Here is an 8,372-nt window from a genome sequence, read left to right as displayed (position 1 = left end):
GAGAGAGGGAGACACAGAATCTGAAGCAAGCTCCAGGCTCTGAGCTGTTCGAACCCACGAACCCCGAGATCATGACCTGAGTGGAAGTCGGACACTCAACTGACTGAGCCACCCAGGCGCCCCTATTTTTGTTTCAAGAGAAAGAATTAACAGGCAACTGATTCCCCCCAGTACCCTGCAGTAATTTAGAGCTTCCTGACTAGGAAGGCAAAATCACTTTCTAGTCATTGGTTGGCATGGCAGATGGGGAAACTTGATGCTGTGCTAATACTCTCTGTCACAAGCAGCTGAGTGGAACTCACCCATAGGTGACCGATGGCCGTTGGGTAAAACAGGTACTGTATATAATGATAATGCTCTAATAATTGAGATTTTACCAGAAAGAATGATGCGTAGATCTGACTTTTTGTCATGTCATCATGCTAAGCTGTTCATATGCACGTACCCACTCCAGTCTCCTGATTGAAACGGAGGCAGCAGACTTGCGGGACAATTGTTTACAGGCTGTACTCTTTGAAGTCCATCTGGTGTTTTAAATGATTGTTAATTAAAAAGTTGGCTGAAAGCTGTCCCTTGCATTTAAAAAAAAAATGCTGCATCTTGATTCTATGTAACAGGTTCTGAAAAACATTAGCAATACCAAATTTGATACATTTCCTGGCTGGATTTTAAATTTTGAGCTCAGTCTGTTCTTCAGGATAAGGCAGATATAAAATGCTTTGATTTGGGGCATTATCTGACTATTAGAGTGAAGTTTTTTTTTTAAGAAGAAAATAAGACATCCATTGCTATTGCCTTTTATGAATGATTATCTCGAAGTGTATATACACATGTGGTCACTGTCTTTGAGTGTGCGTGTGTGTGTGTGTTAAGGTAATATTTGTAAAAGTGATTTGGTTCAAAATTGTGGAGGCAGACCTAAATATCCAGCAATAAGATGCTACACAGAGGTCCCTTCATTTAATAGATACTAGGTAGTTTCTAAAGTGCTAATTGTAAAGATTACATATAAAAACTGGAAAAATGCTGATGATAATGTTAATGGGAAAAGATGGATACCAAATTTATATATATTATGACTATGAAAATAAATATGCCTTTAGAAGAGAAAACAAATTATAATTACAAACTTGGGTATGAATGTGGCTTGGATCAGTAAGGGTGGTTTTGATGGCAAAGAATAGAAAGCCCAATTCAAAATGACTGAAGCAATAAGGAGATTAATTGTTCATATTACAAAAAGTTGGGCTCCAACATTGTACAACTCTGTTTCTGTTGTTCTCTTGCCTCCTCTGTTCTCTAAATGTGGCTTTTATTGTTAGGCTAGTGGTTATTCCAGGCTTCATGTTGAGATAGGATAGCCTGCAGTAGAAAGAGAGGGCCCCTCCTCATGTAGGTCCCGTTGAAAGAGCAAGGAAACCTTCCTAGAATTCCCCCACAGACTTCCTCCTGTGTTTCATTGGCTAAGACTGGATCACATGTTCCTCTGGCACTCTCTAGAAGGGGAAATTCAGTTAACACAATTGCATAGTTTAATCAAGATTTACCTCTGAACACCTGGGGACTCTCCTACCAAGACAAAGTGAGATGGTTGTTGAGGAGAACCAACAGGGTCTGCTAAGAAGTATGGTTGGAGTTTGTCCCTCCATTTGGGAAACTTGACACTGTTAAAAAAAAATAGTAGTAAGTAGGAGTGCCTGGGTGGCTTATTAGGTAAAGCATCTGACTCTTGATTTCTGCTTGGGTTATGATCTCACCGTTCATGAGTTCAAACCCCACATTGGGCTCTGCGCTGACAGTACAGAGCCTGCTTTGGATTCTCTGTCTCCGTTTCTCTTTGCCTCTCCCTCACTTGTGCTTGTGCAATCTCTTTCAAAAATAAACGTTAAAAAAGTAGTAGTAAGTAATTTTAAAAATTGTGCTGTGAAATGTTACATTCATTTTTCAGCTGTATCTAGATGAATCACATTTAGACCCTGATTTGATTGAAAAAGCATATTTTCTTTTTTGCATATTTTAAGATGCAGTTTGCAGGTCTAGTAAATTTATGTCTGAAATGAATAATCCCATAATTGTTAAGAATATGGAAGTTAACTCAGTTGCTTGGTAAACACTTTTAATTCTAATTTTTAAGCCTCCCCCATCCCTGAATTAACTTGTAAAGAAAGCTGTTCTCTGAAGTCTCTTCCTTTGGTCTGCATTGTAAACAGGCATTCAGTGCATCTATATTAGCAATTGATTTAGACTGCCTTGTATGTGATTGACGCCCTGTTGTCTAGAAAATCAGGAAATGTTTATTTTTTGCCTCTTATTATCTTACTTTTCTAGAGCCATCCCCCCTCACCCCTCCTCCCTTTTCTTCCTGCAAGTCAGCACAACAATATTAATAAAAAATTTATTATATGCAGAGCACTAAAGTAGTGAGATTCCCCCCCCCCCCCCCCCCCCCCCCGCCCCACTACAAGATACAACCTCAGTACTTTTTATTAGGCTTACCAGAAGGACACAAAGAATGGAAAATGCCAATCCTTCTAACAAGGCAAAAGTAGATTTCATTAAATGTTTTGTGAGTTCACAGTAGGAGCAGCAATTACAACGATGAATAAGAAATCACCTGTATCCTCTGGTTGAGGACACCCACTCTCTGGTTGAGATGTCAGAAGAATACTAAGCATTTTCTTTACCTTTCCTGTGATACCTATTCTGGGAGACAGATAAGAGGATTACTACCAGGAGTAGTTTAATTTCATCACTCAGAACTGAACAATAAAATGCTAATACCCACACCATTGCTTATATATGAATAGTTCAGAGACACACAGTTGGTGAAATTTCCCTCTAGGGTTATCTATATATTGTTAGTATGTCATAATTAAACCATGGATAGAGTCTTCTTTTGCATAATACTGTGTAATATTTTAAATGAAGGAATAATTGAATTTCTGATAATCTCAATGTAAGTGGGTAGAATTGCTTATTGAAAGGATACTCTCATTGTTTTGATACTCTCTCGTTTTGAATTAGACCAGATTTTTTTTTCTCAGCAATGAAGGTATCTACATGAATAATAAATGAACAACTAATATGAATTATAGATGTGATCTAATGGAAGTAGATATAGTTCAGTTGGATCTCAGTCCAGGGGAATGTTTCATATGTTAAAAGATGGATTTGATTTCATTTTGACATGGCATGATTTGAATAAAATCTATTTCACAATGCTAAAGCCAGTTATGGGTGAATACAATTATAAGCAAAAATAGTATACCTTAGTACTGTCAAATAGGGTATAGGATGAAAATAACATCAAAATTAAACTTGCCTCCTGTACTGTACTTGAAAAATGCAACTAACAACCTCCCAATTCAGTTGTTTCTAGGCAATGTGGATTTTTTTGTATATTTTATAATTAAGATAGGAAATGATCATTTAGTGTATTTCCCAAGGGTTGCATTTGGTATAAGACATAGGATTATGTTTAATTCATTTGTGAAATACATGTACTAAACCGTCCAACATGTAATGGGGCTTTTTTCTTCTGAATGGTTCATTAACTGAACTTTCTCTATGACTTCAGCATTAAGTATACTTTGTGTCAAAGATCTGAGCAATAACTTGATGTCATCAGCATGCATTCTTTCTGATTCCACCAGAACAATAGCAATGACTAAAATGAATTATTTTGTGCTTCTGTGAAGTTCAGTAATAGATGAGAAAGGATTTGTATGATAATAGTAATTTTATTTTGTTCATTTTTTGAGTTGTGATTTTAAGAGATGTAAAAATATTTATTATTAATTCTATTCAGAAAACACTACTTCCTTTTTTTTTGCTGTTTTTTCTTTCTCTTCAAACAAGCGAATGCCATTCTCTAAGTACATGTTAGTTAACTAAATAAGCATATCTTGTCATTTGGTTTATTTTGGAATGAGCTGGACTTACAGAACAAAGATCACTGACCCACTTGGTTCCTTTCCTAATATTTCTTTTAGGTGTCCTTGAAGCATGGAGTATGAAAAGGGTGGTTTTGCTAGCTGTCCAAGGAGGGGTAATATCTTAAGGGCTCTATTAGTTTGCTAGAGCTGCTATGATGAGTACCACAACTGAGTGGGTTAAACAATAGAAATGTATTGTTTCACAGTTCTGGAGGCTTAAAGTCTGAGGTCAAGGTATCAGCAGGGCCACCTTTCCTCTGAAGACATCAGGGAAGGATCTTTTCCAGGGCTCTCTTAGCTTCTGAGAGTTCCATGGCTTGTCATACTGTAAACCCCATCTTCAGCTGTTATTCTCCTGCTGTGTGGGTCTCTGTGTCCAAATTCCTCCTTTTTATAAGAACACAGTCATACTAGATTAGAGACCACCCTTATGCCCTCATGTTAACTTCGTCATCAACAAAGACCTTATTTACAAATAAGGTCACATCTGTAGGTAGTGGAAGTTTTTTGGGGGGAATAGAATTCAACCCATCATAATAGCCTTAAAAATTGACAAACCGGGGCGCCTGGGTGGCGCAGTCGGTTAAGCGTCCGACTTCGGCCAGGTCACGATCTCGCGGTCCGTGAGTTCGAGCCCCGCGTCGGGCTCTGGGCTGATGGCTCGGAGCCTGGAGCCTGTTTCAGATTCTGTGTCTCCCTCTCTCTCTGCCCGTCCCCCGTTCATGCTCTGTCTGTCTCTCTCTGTCCCAAAAATAAATTAAAAAAAAAAAAAAAAAAACGTTGAAAAATTGACAAACCAATGAAACGTATGAAGGGAATTTTAATCTAGTCACCTGTTTTCTGGAAGATTTTCTTGTGTCCATTGAGACTGATAAAATGGTTAAAGAGAATCCTTCTTTAATGTCTTTCCATTTGGGGAATTCTTGTGTTTAAAAAAAATTTTTTTTTAATTTTATTTTAAGTAAACTCTATTCCACAAGTGAGGCTCAAATTCATGACCCTCTGAGATTCAGAGTCTCATGCTGTGCTGACTGAGCCAACCAGGCACACAAGGAATTCCTGGTTTTTAGCAAATTTTCCCATAAAGCAAATTTGAGCAACATGCATCTTTTATGCTCCCTTTCTTTTACAAAACTAGAGGTATAACTACATAGAAGAAAAATAAGAGTAAACTGAAATGACAATAGTTTCAACAGTTTTAACAGGGAATTAAGATAGTAGAATTCTGAGCATTGTTGTACATTGGCACATTTCGCCTTTAGGTGATTGTAATACCAACAGACACTTAACTTTTTTTGAGGAGTGGGCAATCCATTTCATGAACTCCAGGGACACCTCTCCATGACATGATATCACACACAGCTGTACAGTTCCAGACTTCCTTCTAGTACTGGTTCAGTTTATAATTTCGTAGTGCCTGTTATAGTTGACCTAAAACCTCGGTTAAGACTTCAAAATTTAAATTATTATTAACACATTTTAAAAGTAGGAATATTTAGAATAGAATAGTTTCCATCAAATTGTCACTTGAGGGGCTTTAAGACTGGGCAGCCCATGTTGTACAGAGACTTTAGCTGAGACTGTGAGGAACATGGCAAAGTAGTTGGCTGGAGGAAGGGGAGTGTGAGGGAAGGAGGAGGGATCAATTTTAGGTAATAAAAGAACTTTATTATTAGGACAGCAGTATAAATGAGTTTACCAGGCTTTGACCTTTGTGGAGTGCTTCATTGTTCCATCCTATCTTTTTTTTTGTTGTTGAGCTAAGGATATTTCCCTTTCTTCACTTTGTAATTGTTCACCTATAAATTTGTGCAGATGTATAGTCCTGCAAATTTGCACAACCCATGAAGTGGGTCCTCCACTGGAGGGCCAGCCTCAGATGTAGATCCCTGGAAAGTCACTTCTCTCCTGTTGGCAGTGTATAAAACTTCCTCAGGCTGTCTTACACTTCTGCCTGGCTAATTTATTCCCATAAAATGTTTGGTAGATTAGTTGCAGTATTTCAAATTAGAATAGAATATTTCAAATAGAATGGTGAAAGCCAACATGACATAATGCATAAAGTGCATTATGCAAAGAACATAAATGCACAGACATGAAAAAGACATAAAATGCAAAAACAAGGCAGGGTCTTTGCTCAGGTTCAGAGATGGTAGAAATGACAGGAATCTAGGAGATAGTTGGAAACAGAGGAACAGTAGGAAGGATGGGAACTGAGGAAATGGTCCTGTCAGTTGATTTGGTCCAAATCCTTATCATCCATAAATTGAGGGAAATGTGTTACATACATTTTTAAAGATTTTGACCACCTTAACCATTCTAAGAAAATAAATGAAGCAAGAACAGAGTAAAACCAAAACCAAATAAAAACTACTTATCTTAAATGTATGTCAATCTTTTATTATTTTGGAGCATGTATTATACTGATAGTTTTTAAAGTGCTCTTTCAAATAATTATTTGAAGAATTATGAACTGCATGGAATTATGTACCATTAACAACTACTCACTCTAATTCCAAAGTAGATAATTTCTCAGAACATTTTAGAAATTGTTATGGCCTTAAGAAAAGGATAAACTACTTTGAGGGCTGGGGGATGGAAGCACTACTGGAAAGGTGTGTGCCTTGCAAATGTTGGTGTTGGGAATGGATTCCGATGGAGAGGTCATTAGCCATTGACATGCAAATTGACTTTCCAGAATTGCAAATATTTGTATTCACTTGTTAAAGAGAAATTGGATGAACACTCCACATTTCTTGCCATAAAGCAGATACAGCTAAATGAATCCAGGCTTTCACAGCATGTTTGGAGAATCTGAGGAGTGATGGAGGAACTGATAGTTGACCTGGAAGCTGTTTCCAGCTCCGTCACTGCATTCTAATGATGTGATATACTTTATGCAGAGTTTTCTATGCCTTATCTCCAAATGCCTTAATCTTTAGATGTTATGTATGCATCATTTCTTATTGGTAGCTTTTTGGTGATTTAGGCAGTATATTACATTTTTTATGATTTTTTTTTAACACGCACAAGTAGTATTCCAGTTTGTTTTCATTGCTAGAACTTTCTTCCAACCCTTTGACTCAAGTAATCTAGTGGAGGAGGATTAATAGATAATAGATTAATTTAAATATCATTTCAAATAATGTTTGTTTGAGGTGAGCAAGTGAATTCTTTGAGTTGAAATAAAATGCTGGCATTTGCAATAAGCATAATATTATGTAGGTCTCTATGGAAGAGATTTTGTGATTAAAAAATCATTAAAGCTCAGTTAAACTCTTCAGACATATTTCTTTAAAAATGTTGTGCAGTTCACACTCTTCATTGAGCCAAACAGGGCTTCCTCCTGCTTAGTGAACTAAAGAGGTTTGGAATGTGTGAGTGATTAAGATTTATCTGCCATGTGAATGATCCATGCCCATGCTCTCTCCTGAATAATCAGGATTTGGCAGTGTAATGTGTTCCTTCCATTTAATATTGTCTTAATATTGTTTGAATTAAATGACACTTTGTATTTATCATGAGAAATACAATATGTGTTTCTTAAATAGTTATATTTTTAAATGATGATGACTTGGAAAATAATAGTGGGAGATGCCTGGGCCCCTGCAAATGAAGTGAATGGGTGATTTGTGAATCTAATATTTTGGAAAAATTATTTTAAAGTCAGACTTTGAAACAACTTTGAAATATGCAAAATATGACAGTTTTTTGATAGAACTTAATTTCTTGATTTCTTTATCTGTGAAATGATAAGTGCTTCTATCTCTGCTTAAGTGCCCAACTTGTGGCCTCCCAGTAGCCACTTTGCAAACCAATGGCAATTAGAAGGGAAACCTGAATTCATCTACACTTTTTTTGTTTAAGTTTACTTATTTATTCTGAGGACACAGAGACAGTGCGAGCGGGGGAGGGGCAGAGAGGAGAGACAGAGAATTCCAAGCAGGTTCCCAGCTGTCAGCCCAGACACCTATGCAGGGCTCGAACTCATGAGACTGAGACCATAAGATCATGACCTGAGATGAAACCAAGAGTCAGACACTCAACCAACTGAGCCCCCCAGGCACCCTGATCCATCCTCACTTTTATGGGATGTTATTTTTCCTGGGTGCTTGCATTTGTTTTTTTTTTTTTTTTTAATTTTTTCTTAATGTTTATTTGTGAGAGAGAGAGAGAGAGAGAGAGAGAGGGAGAGAGACAAAGCGCAAGCAGGGGACGGGCAGAGAGAGGAAGACACAGAATCTCAAACAGGCTTCAGGCCCTGAGCTGTCAGCACGGAGCCCCATGCAGGGCTCGAACTCATGAACTGTGAGATCATGACCTGAGCAAAGTTGGTTGCTTAACCAGCTGAGCCACCCTGGTGCCCCATGAGGGTGCTCGCATTTTAATTTTGACTCTTCTCAAGACTGAAAAGAATGACTCAAGTCGTGATCTCTG

At 37.6% G+C, this 8,372-nt stretch overlaps 1 protein-coding gene across 1 annotated transcript in view; it reads left to right on the top strand.

Annotated features, from left to right (window-relative positions):
- PRSS12 (serine protease 12) overlaps nt 1–8,372 on the top strand; it is a 74,639-nt gene that overhangs the window by 4,414 nt on the left and 61,853 nt on the right. The window lies entirely within an intron of this gene.

The sequence above is a fragment of the Panthera uncia genome, chromosome B1 (genome assembly GCF_023721935.1).
Source record: "Panthera uncia isolate 11264 chromosome B1, Puncia_PCG_1.0, whole genome shotgun sequence".
Lineage (NCBI taxonomy): Eukaryota > Metazoa > Chordata > Mammalia > Carnivora > Felidae > Panthera > Panthera uncia.
This window is presented reverse-complemented; position numbering and strand designations above follow the sequence as displayed.